Raw genomic sequence first — 21,836 nt, 5'->3', positions numbered from 1 at the left:
TCCTTTGAGTCTGTCGAGACGGGGTGATTGGGGCGTAAGGTGGTTCTGCATGTCCCTAAGGTGTAATCTGTGTGTTGCTGGCGGGGTCTGGTAACCCCCGGTCGCACCTCCTGAGGCGGAGGCTTGGGCATTATCCCTCTGTGGAGTCTGTATATGTACTTGAACTTGTCTCTTAGTAGGATCAGGTAGAAACGGATTTGGTATATTAATTTTAGGTGCGGGAAGCGGTGGAGGTGGAGGAACGACGGGCTGTCGAACGGGGAAACCTTGTTGCGGTAATGGCGGGATATGGTCTGGAGGCGGGTTTCCATCTCCGTCACCGTCAGTAGGCGGGACGTGGGCACGTGGATTGGTGTAAGCGGGTGCTACATCGTTTAGATAGGAATTCAGAAATATGTCCTTAGTAGTCCTGTGATTTACTTTAGTTGGAACTAATGGTGGCGGCAGGTCTTTCGGTATTTCTGAAGTGGCTTCAGGCGAACCCTCGGCCACAAGATACATACCATTTACAAGATTGTTTCGTGCGCGGTCTACTTGTTCTGATTTTACTCGGATCCCTTCAGTAACTAATTCGTTTTCTCTGGCTTTATCTGACTCTTCTCTATGTCTGTCTTCTCTACGGAGTGCTTTTTCAGCACGTTTATGTGATTCTTTACGCCAAAATTCTATGGCGTCTTTCTGAGATTGTCTGGCTTTCTTTTTCCATAGTGCTTCTTCTACCTTCATGATGCACTCGGCATCCCATGTTCCGGTAACAGGCCATCTGTGTCTCTCGTCTAGATGCTTAGTATAATCGGCCCATAAATCTAGATACAATATGGCGTCTATGCCATGTTTATGGTACATGAAATTTCCAGGAGTGTCCCTAGGGGGGATAGGAATTTCTTCCTCTAGTATCCCTTTCCTAGTTCCTATCTGCTTTAACTTATTGAAAAACGGCATCTTGTTTACTTAGTACTGAATGCTCAATCCTTGCTGCTTAATTCTGAACACAGCTAGTTACACAAAAACACAATAATGCACATTAAAAACAGTCACTCATACCACGACATTAATCACATGAAAGACATTTGAGACATATATGACTACCCCCCTATACTGGATGTACTGCTAAACAGCACAGATACACTGCTGAGAACAGTGCAAGAACTAGAATAACGGATATACTGCTAAACAGTACAGATACACTGTCTAAAACAGTGCAGACCGAATTTGTGTACCCAAACCCGTCTTTACCGGATACATAATAATGCACCCGTCTAGATACGTCCCAGCAATGGTACTCACCGGGAAGCACGGAAACAGAAGGCCTCGGAAAACTCGACTGGACTGGACCGGACTCGACTCGACTCGACACGTGGATACTTCGGAAACTGGTGGGCCTCTTGACACCTCGGACCTTGCTTCTTTCGGCTAGGCTCTGGTCGGGATCCTCCGCACTCCTCACCGCCTCGTCTGGGTGCTGATCGCTGTCTTCGTCACCTCCGTGGGCCAGAGGGAGATACAGGAAATCCTGCCAGTACGCGTAGTTCCGTCTAACTGATGGCAGGGGACAGAGCTTGCAACGCACCAACCGGCGCGTGGGGTGGGGGAGGGGTCCCTGTTCGGGCGCCAGAATAATGTGGTAAATATTTGATTTACCGTCCTAATTTCTATGCAGGTAAGTACTTAATCAATAATAACTCAATCGGAAAGAAAGAGGCAGAGTCCGTGGTGTTAGAGTTCTTAGGGGTTTTATTCCTTAAAAAGGAATGGTCATGACCGGATATCTTGTTCCTGCCACCACTGGGGTGCAGGAAGGGATAGAGCAATATTTTATTGACAATACATAGCTTATATACTTAAGTCACATTATAGGAACCAATACAGTAGGCGTAACAGCTGAGAGAAACAAGATAAAACACACACGTGGTAGTGATACGTAATTAGAGGGCGTGAACTAGGCGTGAACATAGAGGTGTGTGCTAGAAACGTCACAGGTAGGTGTCACAAGTGGGTGGCAACAAAGCAGAAACTTGTAATGTCAGCAGAAATCTGAGGCCTGGATGCGCGCGCAGCTGCATGACGTGTGATTGACGTGGAACCGGAGGGTGCAGGGGACTTGACATTTACACTGGCGGAAAGAGACAGAAGTCTGGCATGTCAGATCAACTCGTACTTCTATCATATCTGATATCTGATGTTTGGGAACCATATTATCTAAACGGGAAAGGTCTCTGGGGCAGAAGCTATTCTATACTGACTGTGAGTGCGTGTATAAGCGCCTAAGTGTCTACATGAGAATGCGAGGGGCATGGGCCTACCATGGTAACAGAGGCTATGAATTACTTGCACGGAGACAGTGAGGCCGGGCCCTTTGCTCTGCAGCTGGGGGAATGTTTACTTAAACTAGTAGGCAGGAATGCATTTTCGAGGAGCGGAACAGATAATTCGAAGGTTGAATACAGTCTTGGCAGGCAGCAGGCTGAGCTAAGCGCCGTGAGCCGCGCAGGGAGTAAGGCAGAGGTCACGGGTACAGAGACAGCCTGGGCTGAGGCTTTCGGAGTCAGAAGGCAGGAAAAAGGCTCGATGGCAGAATTCAGGGCCTACTTCGCCAGAGCTGAAAAACGTGTAAAGTACACCACAAAAAGACGTTGGCATAGCATACTTAGAAACGGAATATTCAACCCATTCAGGGTGGGTCTGAAAGAGGACATGTTAACGTTGGACGCAAATGTATTTGCGTCTTCATAGCTGGCACAGGAGGGAAGTTACATGCACTTTAAGCTGGTACATGGAGACGGTGGGGTACACGTTAGGGAACATTACTTGACCATAACATTTATATTTCCTCAACTTTTTCATGTAAAATACATGTTAAATTGTTCTTGTGCGCTTCAGCTATATCTATTGTACCTATTGTTAGAAAATATCCATCCATATAACGAGTTATGTCACTTTTAGTATGCACAGGATTCAGGTTACTACATATAGGGAGTTCAGAAAAAATCACATCTGAATTAGAATAGTAATAATATAAGGGTCCTTTCTTATAAAATAAACTAGCTAAAATACTACATGAAATACCATATGTTAGGGGCAAATGGTGGTAAGTAACACTCTCGGCTACAGATGTGGGTAATTTCATACAAACATAGCAATCACTTATTTAAATGGCTTCTACATAGTGTACTAATAGGTTAACAAATACATTCACGTGTGTTCTATTTATAACTCTACTATAGTGTAATCCTTCCTCATCTGATTCTTCTAATTCTACCCTTTGCTGTCTGAAACTATCTATTCTTTCATGTGTATTTAACTTTTCAGGTGCATCTACTTTCTCATGAATGTCAGTGTTATTCTTCACATTTTTACTCTTTAAATAAGGAATAGCTACTGTCAATCCTAGCCATATCACTATACTACATGTGCATATTCTACAGCATGTTTTTAAGCAGTTTCTTTTCGGTCTTCTATTAACAGTATGATCAGCCATTACTGACTAAGGAGACTTAGCCCCTCTTTGTAACTTTTCCACAGATTTTAACCTGGGAACTTTTTCAAGTTGGTCTCACTTCTTCGTCTGCTTGATCAGCAACTAATTTGTCATCACTTTTGTCACTAATTTCTAAGTTTTCGAAATCTTCAAGGATAACGTGGGTCCATTCTGGGCCTCCGAATTTGTTATTCAGTCTTTTCAGTCGTGGACTCCTCCTTCTTGCTTGCTCTGTGGAAGGCCTAGCTTGACTTGATATTTCATTTACTAGCTCTGGTTCTTCATTTATTGTTTTAAGGCAAAATTTCAGTCTTTTAACAAACCCAGGCCACTTATCTCCCTTTCTGAGTCTTTTAGCTGGCACTGTGTTTTGTTCTTCTTCAAATGCTCTTTTATTTCATTTAGTTGTGGCATAATTTGTATATTTTCTTCTTCTGTGGCCCTCTCTATCTGATCTTGTCCAGGTCTTGTTTCTGTTTCTTCTGCTTGGATACTTATCTAGCCTTGTTCAGGAGTGTGCTGAATTTGACTTTGACTTTGTTTTGGTTCGCTTTCTTTTTCCTGAACACGTTTTTTCTACATCTATCTGGTCCTGCTCAGGTATCTCGATCTCTTGTTCTCCTTCTTCCTGAGCCTTCGCCCTAGTACCTATCTGTCCCTCCTCAGACTCTGGAGCTGTGACAGGTATCTTGAATGTCTGAGTATATTGATCTTTCCTTACCTGTTCTTCCTCAGAATTACTATTGGTTTTGATTTCTGTAATCTGAGTACGTTCTTCTATTAGTGACGCATCCTCACTATCACTCTGTCTATCTAGATAGGTTTGACTTCTGGTTCTCACAAAATCTGCAGGAATGTCGCTCACTGGAATCCATTCATCCTGACTAGTGCTTGGTTGTTCATCATCAACTACTTCGGGATCAACTTCTTGAGACCCCTCCGCTGCAGAACCTTCAGCTTCAGTTTCATCAGGTTCGGTCACTCTTTTGGTGTGACTTGCATGGATCCAATTTGGAATTCCCTTGCACTTCACAGCTGTAGTGGTAACCAATATCAATTGTTGTGGCCTTCCCCACCTCGGAGCTAAGCAAGATTTTTGAGTATGTTCCTTTATCACAACCCTATCACCTGGAATCAGATTGTGTGCTGGAGTTGATTGTCTGACAACAGCGTCTTCTCCAACCTGGTGAGAGATAGAACGCACTTGGTCAGTCAGTTCTTTGCAGTACTCCAGTACTAAGTCATCAGATATATTTATCAGCTTGTGTCCTGGCACCCATGCCTGCCTCATTGCTCTTCCCATGAGTATCTCATGGGGACTCAAACCTGTGTTTCTGTCTGGGGTGCTTCTGAGTCCCATCAGAACAAGATGTAAAGCATCAGGCCATTCTAATCGAGTAGATTCATATATCTTTCCCAATCTTGACTTGATTGTGCCATTCAGTTGTTCTACCACTCCAGAAGCCTCTGGGCAGTATGCACAGTGCAGCCTTTGCTCAATTTTAAATGCTTCACAGATTAGACCAATGATTTCATTATTAAAACGACTTCCTCGGTCTGATTCAATTGTTACTGGAAAACCGAAACGTGGGCTGAGCTAGCTGAGTAGGAGTTTTGCTACAGTAATGCTATCATTTCTTCTTGTAGGGGAGGCTTCTACCCATTTTGAAAATAGGCAGACAATGACAAGGACATACTTCAGTCCTCGACAAGGGGGTAACTGAATAAAATCAATCTGTAGTCGTATGAATGGACCTTCTGCCTTTCCAATCTTTCCTGGTAACACTACAGTTTTCTTTCCAGGATTCATTTTCTGGCAAATTAAGCACCTATGGCAAAGACTCTCTGCTACGTTCCTGAATTTCGCATTGAGCCAAGTTTGTCTGAACAGCCTAATCATGGCATCCCGCCCTAGGTGGGAATCTACATGGTACATCCTAGCCATAGGAGCAAGCATACAGTCTGGTAACACAGGCCTACCATCAAGGTAAATATGACACCATCTTCAGGCCTTGTCTGACAACCTATCTCTGCCCATTCCTCTCTCTCCTTATGTTGTACATCAATTTGCAAGTCTCTCACTTCTTTCCACGTTTTCACTCTTCCAAGCAACATAAGTTGGCAGCTGTTTCTACTCGCATCAATTTTCTTGTTTATTGCCATTTTATTTCTGGTGCAGTATTGGGCTAATTGGTCAGCATATCTTTTACCTGCTGTCACTCTGTCATTGCCAGATTGGTGAGCAGCACACTTGACCATAGCCACTGTTTCTGGTAATTGGATTGCTTTTAGCAAGTCTTTTAGATAATTTCCATTTTTAATAGGAGTACCTGATGAAGTCAGAAACTCCCTTTGCAACCAGAGTTGGCCAAAGTCATGCACAACCCATAGCCGTACTGGCTATCGGTGTAGATGCTTACTTTCAAATTTTCCCCAAATTTTCAAGCCCTTGCCAATGAAATTAATTTGGCTACTTGTGCAGACTTGACTCCAGGTAAATAGGATGCTTCGACTAGACCCCATAGAGTACACACAGCATATGCAGCACTCAATCCTTCTTCCTCATGCCGCATACATGAACCATCTACAACTAGATCATGTTCTGAATTTATTAATGACTCTTCTCTTATGTCTGGTCGAGGTTTGGTACAGTATTCTGTAAGGTCGATACAATTATGTTCAATTTCATTTTTGACTTCTGCAAAATGTGAATCAGGCAAAAATGTTGCTGGGTTCAGAATGTTACACCTAGCAATAGTCATATTTTCGGCACCTAGAAGAATTTGCTCATACTTAGTCAGCCGACTAGGAGTTAGGGACTGAGTTTTTGATCTCGTTAACAAAATCACAACTGCATGTGGAACATACACAGTTACTGGATGTCCCTTAATAATGGACTCACTTTGCTCAAGGCTCATGCAAGTTGCAGCTACTGCTTTCAGACATCCTGGCAATGCAGATGCCACTGGATCCAGTGTGGAAGAAAAATATGCCACAGGACGTCTCATTAGACCATGGGTCTGGGTCAGAACTGAAAGTGCACAATTGTCTTGTGTATCACAAAACAATGCAAAATCTTTTGAGTAGTCAGGCATCCCTAGTGCTGGAGATGAACACAGACAATATCGTAATTTTAAGAATGATGACATGCTTTCGTCATCCCATTCTACTGGGTCTTTTGCTCTTTTCTTTGTCATTTGTATCAATGGTTTTGCTAGGACTGCAAATCCCACAATCCATTGCCTGCAGTAACCTACGACTCCAAGAAACATTCTGATTTCTTTTTGTGTTTGAGGTAGATCCATGTTTTGGATTATTCTGATTCTCTCTGAGGTGACCCTTCTGACACCCCTCTCTATCTAGTGCCCCAGATATTTTACCAATGTGGAACAAAATTGCAATTTCTCAGGTGATACTTTGTGTCCTCCTTCACCTAAATGATTCAATAAAGCAATGGTATCAACGACACAGTCATTTCGAGTTTTAGACGCCACCAGTAGGTCGTCTATATACTGCACCAGGACTGATTGTCTGGGCAATATCAAAGATTCAAGGCACTTTTTCAAAATCTGATTAAAAATCGATGGGCTTTCTGTGTACCCCTGAGGGACACGGTTCCAAACGTAGACATGGTCGTCGAATTTGAACGAGAAAAGATATTTGCTATCTGGATGTAATGGAATTGAGAAAAATGCATGGCACAGATCGATTACTGTAAACCAACCTGCTGCCTATTTTATTTGATACAGAATCACAGCAGGATTTGGTACAACCGGACAACATGGGATGACAATTTAATTAACCTTGAAGAGGTACTGTATGACCCTGTACTTTCCGCTCGGTTTCTTTATGCCAATTATGGGTGAATTACATGGACTGCTCATTATTTCTTGCAAAATGTCTGCTTCAACTAGGCGCTTTATTTCTGCTGCAACTCTTGCTTTTATTTCCGGGCTCATTTTATACTGTCTAATATTTAGATAAACTGCACCTTCTTTTACTGTCACTTTTATTGGGTTGACATTTGCCATTAATCCTACGTCCTTTCCTGTAAAATCCCACATATTAGGATTTACTGTATGCTGTAATTCTCTTGGTAAATCTTCCAGAGTTAACCTTTTATTTTCAGTTTCCTGTTTTGCTAACATTAATTTATAAATTCCATCTTCATCTGGGGTTTGAATTTCAACACCACTTGGTGTGCAAAAGATAGCGCAATACATTTTACACAACAAGTCTCTACCTAATAGGTTTACTGGACTGGAATAGCATACAACAAACTTGTGCATTTCTTTAAAATGTCCTATTCTGACTTCCATTGGTTCTGTTATTGGGGTACTAATTTGTTTATTAGAAACGCCCACTACTTGGATCGCTTCTCCCGAGAGGGGTATGTTTGGAACGTCTGCTGTTCTCACAGTAGAACGGGTAGCGCCAGTGTCCAATAAAAAGGTAACATCATTTCCTTCAACTTTCCCTTCAATGTATGGACCTGACTGATCTACCGGCAAGGATGCGCCAAGTATGCACTCCTCGTCCTCCCCTCTCAGGTACTGTCAGAAACTGTCTTCATCAAAGTATGTGTCACTCAAAAGAAATTGTGGTGTCACTGTGTCCCTTTTACCACTTCCCTCCCAATTTGTGGTATCCACACTGTATGTGGCTTGACTCCCAGAATTTGGCATAGGCCCTAGTGGTAACTGGTTCTGTATTACCTGTTTCTGTTGTTTCCTTGACACCCCATTCTGCGTCTGCGTCTGTGAATTCAAATTGTCAGTTTGGACAGGGTTATTATTAAATACAGCTTTACACTCGTTCTTCCAATGCCCCAATTTTCCGCACCCGTGAAAGGGAAACTTCTTTTTGGCCTCATCTCTGTTGAATTTCCCTCTTGGTTTCCCCCCCCCCTTCCATCTCCTTGATTCTAATTATTTTTCAATTGGCTTAACTGGAGTTCTTGTTGCTCTGCTAACTTTACTTCTGCCCACATTACCTTTTCTTCTAAATTCTTTCATTTATTGTCAATTTCATCTCCACAATATTTTGCATATTTCAAAATCTCATCTATAGGTTTGGCCTGGCAGCAAATCTTATGATCTTTAATCATTTGCGAAATTTCTGGTTTTAAACCCGACACAAAACGATAAATAAAATGGGTCATGTCTTCTATATCAATATTTTCCAACCAACTGTATTGCTTGAATACCTGTAAAAGGCGCTTGTAATATGCATGTACTGACTCATCTTTATTTTGGGTAGTCCTGTCTATTCTTGTCCAATCAGTTTCTTTTGGGGGTACCTTTACTTTCAAGTACAGTATTATTTGATTGTAATTTTTCATAACCTCATCTGATGGAGCTCCTGTCTTCGGGTCTTTAGGGTACTCCTCATTAGGCCAATCGATTGCTATTTTATATTCTGTCCATAGATCTACAGGAACAACAATATAAAATAACCCATCCAAATCTTTTAACAACACTTTTGAAACTTTTATGAATCTTTCAACTTGTCGGTACCATTCTACAGGTTTCTCTCTGAATTTTGGAAAATCATTCGTAAATGATAATATATCCTGTCGTGACCATGGGACATGCACATACCCACCTCCTAGCACTTCTCTCATCGGGCACAATTTTTCTACCTTTTTTTGGTTCTTTTAATATATATTCTGATACAGTACTTTTCGCTTGGGCTTCTTCCTTTTTCTTTGTCCATCTAGCTCTCCACCTTTCTAAATCACCCCATTTTTGCTATAGTGATAATAGCTCCTTTATTTGCAAATTACGACCTGACACATTCATGTTTCTAAATCTTTGTTGGAAAATTCAGCTCGATGAGGTTTCTGCAACTCTTTAGATTTACCAATATCATTTCCCATTTCATTTGCCAAATTCATTAACTTCTCATGAAATGTTTTTGTATTTCGAGTGATACTTCGACATAGAAACAGCAATTCATCTTCATTCAATGTATTTAATCTATCTAACCCCACATTTCCAGCAAGCAATACCTCCAATTCAATTCTTAATTTAAAAATATCCAAAGCTTTTGGCTGTGACTTTGGCTTTTCTATTTCTCGGGACATCTCTCAATTTCTTCCGGGGTAACTACAGTAGCACTTCTCGTACCTGAGGATGTTTCCATTCGTACCTCTCTAGAACTTGCAGGAGTAGTTTTCCTGACTGGGCTACCTACTGGTTCTCTTATAGGTAAATCCATCAAAGAAATTTCCAACTCATGTTCACTTGCTTGATCATCCACTATTAATGTTTCTTTTCTTGGCTGCACTACAGGTGTAGTCAAAACAGGAAGTTTAGGACTAGTCTGTTTATCTCCGTACAAGGGAACAACAGGACCTATAGTCACTGGAATTGTAAGGGCTTCGGGACTTGTATTCAACTGTGAAATTTTCTGAGTTAATTAATTTCTGTTTATTTATTGCTTCTCGTTCCCTTTCCTGTAACACCTTTTCTAATGAAGTCTCATGTGTTACTTGCGGAACCAAAGGTGGCTTTAAGAACGGAGCACTAGGATTTACTGGGTTTGATTCCTCATTATATGGTGGCGTATTTTTCATTAACAAATCCTCCAGGTAATCATCTTCTGGTTCAACACTAGTCATTAGATTTTTCGTTTTCTCTGTACACTTACTTCCTGACGGTTCTTCTATCGCAAATACAGGATATAATTATTCTACTAACATAGATTGTCTCCATTTCTTCATATGCTTATCTCTTGTCTCTTTAGGAAATCTGGGATAAAATGTACTCCAATTTCTGTCACTTCTGGGTCTATCTAGCTCAAAAGCCTCAGTTTCCCATTCTTCTAATGCTTCGTACTGGGTCAATCTAGGTCTGAGATCTAATTCATTCATGTGAGTCCTTAAATTAAACAAAATTCTACCGTTGAAGGTACCATTTTCAGGAAATTCCAAAACAACATCATCTTTAGTATACTCTATCCAATTCTCTAACCACACACAAGTATGATAGCCCCTTTCTACCCTCATGTATGATGCAGGTGTATTCGGTGGTGGAATAATTATCCCTTCTCTGTTTTTTTTTTTTTTCAAAACAAATTTTATTGAGCGATTGCACACATGGTGCAGCTCTCCACAGTAAGTAGAAAACTGCAAACAAATCAACAGCATCAAATTATTGGCAATCTATACACCTTTTGGCTTCCCTCTCCCCACCCTCCCTGTCCCCAACCTCCCCCTCTACCAACTCCCCGCCTCCCGGATCCCTCCCTAGCCCACTGCACAATACCGTCTCATTCTCAAACAGTTTCACATACAGAACCAGGTATACAGTTCCTCCATTTCGGACCCCTATTCTATCTCCAAGCTATCTTCACGTTCAGCCGGTGGTTCTAACTATAGACCTCTATATTCCACCCACCTCTTCCATATTTTGTATTTATTTATTTATTCAAAGTTTTATATAGCGCGAACAAGATCTTTGCAGATATCAGAGCGCTTTACAGAAATAGAGGGAAAGGGCAACCAGGGGTGATTAGACAAATTCTTGATAACAATATAGTACTAAGTAGTAGGTGAGTTGCAAGGTAGGAAAACAATCAAGTAAGAGCATCACACGATAAACAATCAGGAAACCAATAATACAGAAGCCGCGCAATGTCTATGATCCAGTAACACTAGAGTTCAGGTGAACTTAGCCATAAGGATGGCTTTTACCTCTTTCTTAAAAAATGCAGAGGAGGAGATACGCCTGGTTTCAGGCGGGAGTGCATTCCAGATCCTGGGTGCCATTCCTGAGAAGGAGCGTTTGTATGTTTTAACCTTCCGGAATCTTCGCGGTTTCAGGAGGAGGTTTTTTGTGCTTCTATTGGATCTCAAGCCTCCTGATATAGTCAGCTTTTGAGTGAGGTAGTTGGGTGACTTGTGATGTACGGCCGAGTGTGTCATACAGGCAATTTTCAACTGTATTCTGGCTTCAAAAGGCAGCCAGTTCAGGGTTTTTAAGTCGGGGGATATATGCGAGTGTTTTCTTGAGCCAGTGATGAGTCTCGCGGCAGCGTTCAGGGAGGCTCTTAGGGGTGCCGTTGTTGATAGGGGGAGCCCGCTGAGAGCCGCAATTCCGTAGTCTATGCGAGGGATGACTAGGGCTTGTACAGCAGTTTGGAAGTCCTTGGGTGGGAGGATGTTGAGATTTGAGTCAAGTGTGATGCCTAGGGATTTCGCGGAGTCCACGATGGTGGGCTGAACATTGAGTGCGGTTAGATGATTGAGCCAGGTTTGGGTGATGGCTTTTTTCGCAGGAGGTGCGATCAGAAGGAACTCAGTTTTCAGGGCATTTAGTTTGAGGTGATTATCGGCCAGCCAAGATTGAGTGTTTCTTAGTGTGGAGTTCAGAAGTTTGATGTCTTCCGGGGATTGTAACTTGAGGTAAAGTTGAGTGTCATCGGCGTACATATGGAAGTGTACATTCGATGCCTGAAGCAAGGTGGTGAGTGGTTCCATGACGAGGTAGAACAATGTGGGGGATAGGGAAGATCCTTGTGGGACGCCTAGTGTTACGGGCACAGATGAAGACAGCACGTTGTTGATCTTGAACTTCTGAGACCGGTTATGTAGGAAGGAAGTGAACCATTTGAGGACAGTCCCGGATAAGCCCATTCTGGTATTTAACAACTCCAGTAGATTCTCATGTTTGACCGTATCAAATGCTGAGGAGATTTCAAGAAGGATGAGGAGGCAGGAGTCATTGCGATCGAGGATTTGGAGGGCGTCATCAATTATGTGTGTCATAGCCGTTTCCGTGCTGTGTTTTGCTCGGAATCCTGATTGATTATTATTATTATTATTATTATTTATTTTTTATAGAGCGCGATAGTCACCCGGAGGTATCCCAGCGCTAAAGAACCCTAATTAACCAGATCTGAGGAGCGGGAGAAACAGGAGCGAGGAAGGATAAAAGGATAAAAGATCAAAAGAGACATAGGTTATGGGAAGAGATGTGTTTTTAGCAGCTTCCTGAAGCGCAGGTATTGTGGCTCAAGTCGCAGGTCATGAGGGAGTGAATTCCAAAGGCGAGCGGCTTGTACCGAGAAGCGTCTTCCTCCTGATCGGGTTTTCCTGAATCTGGGGGTATTGACAAGGTTTTCTGCATTGGACCGAAGGGATCTAGAAGATATGTAGGGGGTAATGAATTTGCTGAGGACTGGGGGGCCTTGGTTATGCAGTGTTTTGTGAACAAGACACAGGGCCTTAAATTTGACTCTCTCTCTAATGGGGAGCCAATGAAGGAGTTTGAGGGCTGGTTTAGCGGACGATCTGGCCGGGGTGTTTGTGATGATCCGGGCGGCGGTGTTCTGGATTCTCTGCAGTTTAGTAAGGGTCGCTTCGGGAGCACCCAGATAAATCACATTACTATAATCCAGTCTCGATATTATGAGACCTTGGATTAATAGTTTTTGGGATTTGGGGGGGAGAAGGGGCAGGATTTTCCTCAGAGATTTTAAGAGACCAAAGCAAGTCCCTGCCACCTTCTTTGCCTGCGAAGCGAAAGTGAGATCAGAATCGATCCACACACCCAGACTTTTCACTTCTGGCTTAGGGTCAGGGGGAGAGCCCAGACAAGTTGGCCAGCTGTCCGTGGGGAGTGAGGTTCCTTTCGGACCAAGTATAAGGACCTCGGTTTTTGTCCCATTCAGTTTTAGGGCCGATTTGTTCATCCAGCAATGGACCTGCGTAAGGCAGTTGAAGAGATCGGCTTTCTGTTGTTTAGGATGGGACAGGGATACCACTAATTGTGTGTCGTCAGCATAGCTGACGACTCTCACTCCGAATGGGGTGATGACCTCCTCCAATGTGGACATGTAGATATTAAATAATGTAGGGCTCAAGGAGGAGCCCTGAGGCACGCCACATTGGAGGGGTATTTCGGAGGAGCGAGCGTTCTTCTCCCAGATCTGGTAAGACCGTTGGGCCAAGAAGGATGAAAGCCATGATAAGGCTGTACCTTCCACTCCAACTCTAGCCAGTCTGTCAATAAGGAGTTGGTGGTCTACGGTATCGAACGCCGCACTAAGGTCGAAGAGGATCACTGCCACTGATCCTCCCCCATCCAATAGTGCTCTGGCATCCTCGACCGCAGCCCGGAGGGCGATGTCCGTGCCCTGTCCTGGTCGGAAGCCCGTCTGGGAACTTTTTAATTTGTCATTGGCCTCTAGAAACTGCGAGAGTTTCCTATTGACTAACTTTTCTGCGATCTTACTAACTCCTGGGAGTAAGGAAATGGGCCTGTAGTTTGCCAGGTTCTCGGGATCGAGCGCAGGTTTCTTCAGAAGGGCTTTTACCACAGCCTTCTTCCAGCTCGCGGGTACAACTCCTTGTTGCAGTGAAGTGTTAATCAGATGGGTAAGGGGGGGAGTGATGATGGGGGCTACGTCCTTGAGGATCCGAAGAGGAGCAGGGTCCCTAGGGGAGCCGCTCTTCATAGAGTTGAACGTGTTTCTCACCTCGTCTATCGTGACCTGGCCCCATGTGGACAGACAGGTGGAGGGGTGTGGGAGAGCGATTTCTTCCTCCGAGCTAGAGGGGGGGATTGATTCCAGGATTAATCGAATTTTGTCATGGAAGAAATTAGCCAGTTGTTGGCATTTCTCCTGGTCGAGTTTCGGATCGGAGGGAGGTCCTAGTCCTTGTTCTGGGGGTTTTGAGAGCTCTTTGAGGATGGAATATGCTTCCTTACTGGAGCCTCCCGCTTTTTCTTTTCTCTCCTGAAAGAACACGCTTTTGGTTTTAACAATGGCGGTTTTGTAGGTCAGAAGAGAAGTAGAGTAGATGTTTTTTTTTGGTTTCTGTTTTGTCGCGTCTCCAGGAGCGTTCGGTTTTTTTACACTCTTGACGCAGAGCTTTAAGCTCTGGGGTGTACCATACAGCGGGGGGTATTCTTTTGGGTTGTTTGAAGGTGGTAATTTTCGGGAGCAACGTATCAAGGGATGAAGTAATCCAATCGCTGAATTGTTTGTCAGCTGTATTGGCGTCAGAGGAGAGCTCGGGGATGGATTCTGCAAGAGAGGCAGCCCATTTCTCAGGAGATAGTTTGCGCCATTGTCGGTCGGTAACCTGGGTTTTAGGGAATGAGTGAGTGGGTAGGGGGATTTCCCAGGAAAAAGGGACCAAAAAGTGATCCGTCCATGGAAGGGTCACGGGTAAGTTAGTGGTCACTGTTATTATATCGGTAAGGATAGGGTCCAATAGGTGGCCCTTCTCATGGGTAGGCTCATTATTCACTAGACGAATCTTTAAAGAGTTTAGATCACGTCTAATGTCCGAGGCTGCTCGGTCCATGGGGTCCAGGAAGTGGACGTTGAGATCACCTAGTATGAGAAAATTGGAGGTGGAGGAAGCTAGTTGAGACACAGATTCGAATACAGCGTTGATAAAGTTACCTAGGGCCCCTGGGGGGCGGTAGATCAGAAGCCCTGCCAGGGTAAGAGCTGGGGAGATTTGGATGGAGAATTGTCCGCTCTCGCAATCCTCAATGCCAGCGTTGGTCATCCGACAGGTGTATTGTTCCCTGTGAATTATAGCTACCCCGCCTCCTCTCCCTCTAGGTCTGTTTAATGCTTGACAGACATACCCAGTGGGGAGGGCCGTGACAACGTCTGAATTGGTGTTGTCTGAAAGCCATGTTTCCGTTATGAACAGTAGGTTGAGCTCCTGATTCTGGATCAGGAGATTCATTTCGGTAGCATGTTTGGGGAGGGAGCAGCAATTAAGAAGTCCCAACTTCAGTGCGAATGTAGTCGATTTCAGACAGGGGATCGGATTGCATCGAGGACAGATCGAGAACACCTTACCTGCGGTAAGCGTGTGGTGGCAGGCAAGGAAGTTCTTAGGTCGTAGGGCGCGTAATGCATCCGGTGTATATGTTACTCGATCCTGAGGGCTGCCCGACAGAGTAACGGGGCCTAGGGCCGTCTGGGTCCGGACGGGCCCAGACGGGCTTGCCTTTGGCGCGCCTTCGGCGCGCTGACGGCGCGCCCGCTGCGCCCGTCCGCTGCGCGTCCGGTAGTTACACCGGTAGATGAGGGTTGAGGAGGTCAAACTGATCTATGTGTTTTGTCAGTTGGAGTTGTACGCATTTTTCTAGCAGTTTGGCCAAGGTGGGGATATTGGTGATAGGGCGGTAATTGTTTAGGTCGGCCGGGTCAGCTGTAGATTTCTTGAGTATAGGCGTGACTTGCCCTACCTTGAGGGAGTCTGGGATGAGCCCTTGTTGAAGGGAACCGTTAATGATTTTAGTCCAGAGTGGGAGGAGCAGGGGGGTGAAGTCTTTTACAGCATTAGCCGGTAGGGGGTCTGTGAGGTGATTAGAGGGCTTCAAGGAGCTGAGCAGTTTGTGAGTTGTTTCCTCAGAGTAGGTGGCGAAGGACTTCCATGACGCGTTGTTTTTAGGTTGAGTGTTGGTTGTGTTGATGGTGATGGGGCTGGAGTATCTGTTTACATCATTGAGGAGATCACTTCTTATATTGTCGGTCTTTAGCTTAAAGAAAGCAGAAAAGTCTTCACAGCTTGGAGTAACACTTGTTGTGCTGATTGATTGTATGGGTTGCATTTTGGTTTGGGCTTTGACTAGCTCGAACAGTTTTCTTGGTCGGTTTTTTGCTTGGTCCAACTGTTGGCTAAAAAAGTCTGATTTTGAGCGCTTGATTTTCCTAAAGTAGGCATTTCTCTTATTCTTAAGTGTTTTAAGGTGCAGTGCTGAGGGGTCCGATCTCCAAGTGCGCTCTGCCATTCGCATAGCACGCCTGTCTTCATTGAGTCTACAATCATACCATGGGTTTGAGTTCTTGGTGGAGACTCTCTTCAGTTGCACGGGGGCGGCTACATTGATTATTGAGGTCATAGAGTCGAGGTAGAGGTCGATCAGAGAATGAACATCAGAGACGCCCGCAGGGGGAAGGAGGAGACTGCGGGTGTGGGAAGGCAAGGAGTTGGGGTTAAGATTCTTCATTTCCCTTTTCCAGATCTTGGTTTTGGTGGGTTGAGCCGTGATAGGTTTGACCTTTTCGTGGATGAAGAATGTGATAATGTGGTGGTCTGACCAGTCACAGGGTATGATTGCCTCCAGCTGGGTAGAGCCCTCTTTGGCGATGATATGGTCAAGGATAGAGCCTTTGTCGTGTGTCGGACTGTTGCAGATTTGGGTGAGGTCAAGCGCATTAAGGAAAGTTTTGAGACTATTCACCACAGCGTCTTTCTGGTCGTTCCACTGGAGGTTGAAGTCACCCAAGTAGACTTGAGTGATCTGTCGCCCGGCGTTGGATGTTATCGTGTCCATGAGTTGTTGGGAGAAGGTGAGGTTGTCCCCGGGTGGGTGGTAGATGACATGCAGGGAGCATACAGGTTTGCCCTCGCTGGTAATATCGAGGCAGATGAGTTCACAGGAGGTGAGGGAGGGGGAGGTGGCTTTAGTGACAGCGAGGTTGCTCCTAAAAATGCATGCGATGCCCCCGCCCGTTTTGCCCGTTCTGTCGAGTCTAATGATGAGATAGTTGGGGGGGACTAGTATGTCCATTATAGGTGTAGAGGCTTCAGTTAGCCACGTTTCAGTCAGAATGACTAGGTCGAGGTCCATTATTAAGATGAGATCTGCGATGCCGGAGGAGTGTCTCGGGGCCGATCGTCAGTTGAGAAGGAGACATTTGAGTCTGGGAGTGAGAGGGGTGGTCGAGTGTTCTAGTGAAAGGGGGACTTTCCTGAGATTATTGGGTACGGAGCTTCTGTTGCTCAGTGTGGGGGGCCTAAGGGGATTTGTGAGAATCGTGGGTATGGGAAAGTGTGTGTTGGTTATGTGTTTTTTGGGATCTGGGCCATATGAGCGGAGGAGAGTGTATAGGTCGCGGTCAGAGAGGGGGTTGAGGGTGCGACAGGGGTGGCAGGTGATATTGCGCGCAGGGATAGAGGGCCAACGCGGGGGGTAATGAATGAAAGGGTCTGTGGGGAGGGAGGAGGACTTGTTGAGGGCGGAAGTGGTGGGTAGGGGGTGTCTGGGGTGTGTGAAGAGAAGTTCTTTGATGGTGTGGAGATCTTCTTTGACTTGTAGGAGGGTGGATATGATCATGTCCAGGGTTGGATTGGGGATGGTATTGGGAATGAGAGCCGTGGGAGAGTGGTAGAGTGGGGCACTGGGGTGGGAACTGGAGCGGAGGGGGAGAGAAGTGCTAGCGACGGTGCAGGGCTCTGCGGCAATAGTAGGTGGGGTGGCATTCGCTGGGTAAGAGAGATTGTGGGTAGGGGGTGTGGATGAGGTGGGGGGGCGTTGGTAGCATAGGTGATGGCGCTGGTGGGAGGCGGCGCATGTGAGTTAAGGGATGAGTGTAGGCTGGAGATGGTGGGGGTGCAAGTAAGATAATGGGGGCTGAGAATGGGGGGGAGAGAGGTTGAGGAGTTAGGGAGAGGGAGGTGGTGTGTTCCGTGAGTCTAGCTGAGAGAGTGGGGTAGTGTGGAGTGAGAGTGGGGGGGGAGGTAGGGTGAGAGATGGTCCTGCAGCGGGGCGTGGGAGATATGTTCAGGGCGGTGGTGGGTTCAGCGAGGCTCGTATGAGGTGTATGGTGGGGTGTAAGGAGGGTGGGGGTATGGGGGATGTAAGAAGGGGAGTGATCTTCGCTAGTGCATGAGAGGTGTGGCGAGGTGGAATCGAGTGGGTGACTGATTACAGCATTGGGGGGGAGGGGTGTGTGTCGTTCAGATGCTGTGATAGGTTAGGCAAGTTAGATTGACAATTGGGAGTTGAGGGTGTTGTGTAGTCCGCGGTATTAGGAGTGGGGGTCCGTCGGTTGGGGATATGATCTATGAAGGCGGGGAACAGGTTGTCGAGTAGGTCAAGGTTCCTATCAGTGGATTGGAATAGGATGATCCCATTGTTGTAGATTGAGATAGTGGCTCTGCCAGGGAAAAGTTGGGATGGTGTAATAGAAAGTGTTAGCCCATGAGCCGATTTTCTAGTGGTGGAGATAGTGAGAGTGGAGAGGAACACTTTCCTCCACTGTGCTCTACGTGGAGTGTAGAGGATGATATCAGTGCTCGTTAATTAGTGAGAAATAGGTGTCCACAAACGGGGTTTCGGGGTGGGCCTTCAGGAAGTTGTGTTTGAAGCGTTTGGCATTTTTTTTTTGGTGAGCCCGGGTGGGTAGTTAATTTTGTATGTATGCTTGCCCATGCTTTCCATAATGGAAGAGGTGTAGGTAGAAGGGGGGGGGTGCAGTCATGGGGCAGTAAGCATGAAAAGAAAAGAGAATAGAGGATAGCTTTGGGTGTGGGTTGTGAGGATGACTAGTCTAAGATGGCCACCACCAAAGTGGAGGATCAGTCTAAGATGGCCGCCAGAATAGAATGTAGAGAGGCAGGGGTAATAGTCCTTTGTCTGTAGTTGTTGGGGATAAGAGAGTTCAGTTTAGCCTTAGGTGTGGGTTGTGAGGATGACTAGTCTGAGATGGCCACTAAAGTGGAGGATTAGTCAAAGATGGCCGCCAAAATAGAATATAGAGAGGCAGGGGTATTAGTCCTTTGTCTGTTGTTGTTGGGAATTAGAGAGTCCAGTTTCCCTTTCTACTGAGGGGCAGGTCGAGTTAGTCCAGCTTCTATGTTGCTGCTTCTATGTTGCTGCTTGGTGGGGAGGAGAGAGACTTATCTCCGTTTTGGTGACCCCTGACCGAGTTGGTATGCAGCCTCATGGTCAACTGGGGGCAGAGGGGCGATTTATTGCTCAACTTTATGACCCCCGCCATTTGAGACAATGGGAACATTGCCAAGTCGACGAGAATAATTTGAATTGAAAGAAAATATCACTTTAGGAGTCCGGGCAAAGAGAGAGAAACCCATAGGAAAGTAAACTTGTGTGCACACACCTTGTAGGGATTCAGGCGGCCGCTCGAAGCACCCTTGCACAGGCTGCAGCTCCGTTCACGGTAGATCCCGGTGGTAGCAGAGGGGGGCGTGGGGAGTGGCCGTTATCGCTGTGGGCTGAGAGGCTTGATCCAGCTGATCTGTCCGTCTGGGGGTAGGCGCGATGCTCCCGGTGCGCGTCCCTACTCCAGGATCGATCCGGTGACGAGACCCCCGAGGGCAGTGAGAGCTCCGGTCGCGCCCAGCCTGCCAGACTCCTTGGTGGCAGGGTCTGTAGCAAGCTCAGCAACCAGCTCAGAGATCCGTCGATGGTCCGATGCAGGCCGGTGCAGGCGTGGGAGCCCTCCAGTGAGGAGCCTGCACCAGCCGATCCGACTGTCCGGGCATCTGCGCGAGGGTCCCAGTGATCTCCCGCGGGTCGTTCAGCACTGCTGCTGAATTCAGAACGTGCTCAGTGGTGTCAGTCTCCACGGCGGCAGCAGTTGCGCAGATGGCTGCGATGGTGCAAGTCCTGTCCCCAGGACTCCGGTGTTGAAGGGCGAGACCGTAGGCGATTAGGAGATTAGGAGACCTCCCGAGGGCAGCACAGCACTCCCGGTGAACGGCGGCAGCAGTTGCGCAGATGGCTGCGATGGTGCGAGTCCTGTCCCCAGGACTCTGGTGTTGAAGGGCGAGACCGTAGGCGATTAGGAGATTAGGAGACCTCCCGAGGGCAGCACAGCACTCCCGGTGAACGGCGGCAGCAGTTGCGCAGATGGCTGCGATGGTGCGAGTCCTGTCCCCAGGACTCCGGTGTTGAAGGGCGAGACCGTAGGCGATTAGGAGATTAGGAGACCTCCCGAGGGCAGCTTCCTAGGGCAGCCCGAGCCTCAAAAATAGGACGCTCCAACCCCATACAAAATCTAGCCCCTTCTTAAACACCACCACTGGAGGTGCCCGTGTATCTTTCCAAGCTTGAGCCACATCTCTCTTGGCAATGGTGAAGCCCAACAGCAGCAGATGCCTTTTATATATATTACCCCCACCCCCTCTAGTACATGTAAGAGGCCTAATCGTGGGGTACGTGCAAGTTCTCATCCCAACACCTCAGACAAACAGTCCCACACTACTTTCCAGAACCTAACTAAGGTACTACAGCTCCACACCGTGTGAAGTAGGGTTCCCACCTCCTGCCCGCACCATAAACAATCAGGGGACGCAATCAGACCCGCCCGCCACTGTCTCTCCCTAGTGTGATAAGTTCTGTGAAGATATTTGAATTGGATGAGTCGTAGGCGCATTGCTATGGCTGCCCCACAGGGGGCTTCAAGGGCTTCCCGCCAATCTTCTTCTTCCAATGTTCCAACATCCCCTTCCCAGGATTCCCTCAATTTGTGCAGGGAGGAGGAGCAATGTGTAACAAGAGTTTGGTAAATGCTGGATATTTTCCTATCCTCCAAATCCACCATAAATACCTTCGCCTCTAGTGGACTAAATTCAGGTAAGGAGTCAAGTCCCTCCAAACTAGGTGCAATGGCATGGCGGAATTGTAAATATTTGAAAAATTGGGTGCGAGGCATGCCATATTCCTCACTAAGGTCCTGAAATTATTTAAGGGCCGTGCCTGTCATAACATTACCCAGCGTCGACATCCCTATGCAATCCCATCCTCGAAACCCCTTTAGGGACGCTAGCGCAGGCACTCGACCATTATGCCATAGTGGGGTCTCCTCCGTTAATGTGCCCCACCATCCCATGCGATGCAGCGCCTGCCTCCAGACCTGAAATACCACCTGTGTAGCCTGTGGCAACCGCTTCCCCAACTGCGCCGAATATAAAATAGTGTGAAGAGTGTCGGACCCCATAAGATAGCGTTCAAGAGCATAAGCAGGGTCCCCCCTATCTCCATACCACCATTCATTCAGGATCAAAAGATGGGAGGCCTGATAGTACGACAGGAGATTGGACATTGCCAGCCCACCACAGTATGTTGATAAAAAGCAGGTGCGTAGTGCAACCCGCACTGCACCCCCCGCACAAAGAAAGTGCCCCAGCACCGAATTGACTTGCTTGAACCAATGAGGTGAAATCGGGTAAGGTGGTTCTGCAATTGGTATAGCAGGCGTGGGAGAGCAACTATCTTAAAAATTGCCGACCGGCCATAAATAGTAAGGGGCATATGGGACCACGTCTTCATCTCTGTTCGAACCCGATCCCAGACCGGCACGATGTTACACTCCCAGGAGACCATGGGAGATTCAGAGAGGAACACTCCTAAATACTGAAGGCCACCCACCGCCACCTGCAACGCAGACGCCCATGGTCAAATCCCTGCACGGTCTCCCAGCGCCCACAGGGTGGATTTACACGGATTCAGATAAAGTCCAGATGTTTCACCAAAGATTTGCATAATCTCTAAAATACGCGGTCCCGACCTATTAATGTTAGTAATGAAAAACAGGACATCATCCGCGTACAGCGCAATCCTATCTGAAGGAC

This window comes from Lissotriton vulgaris, chromosome 12, assembly GCF_964263255.1.
Source record: "Lissotriton vulgaris chromosome 12, aLisVul1.2, whole genome shotgun sequence".
NCBI lineage: Eukaryota > Metazoa > Chordata > Amphibia > Caudata > Salamandridae > Lissotriton > Lissotriton vulgaris.
The sequence above is the reverse complement of the archived record's forward strand: the minus strand, read 5'-3'. Positions refer to the sequence as shown.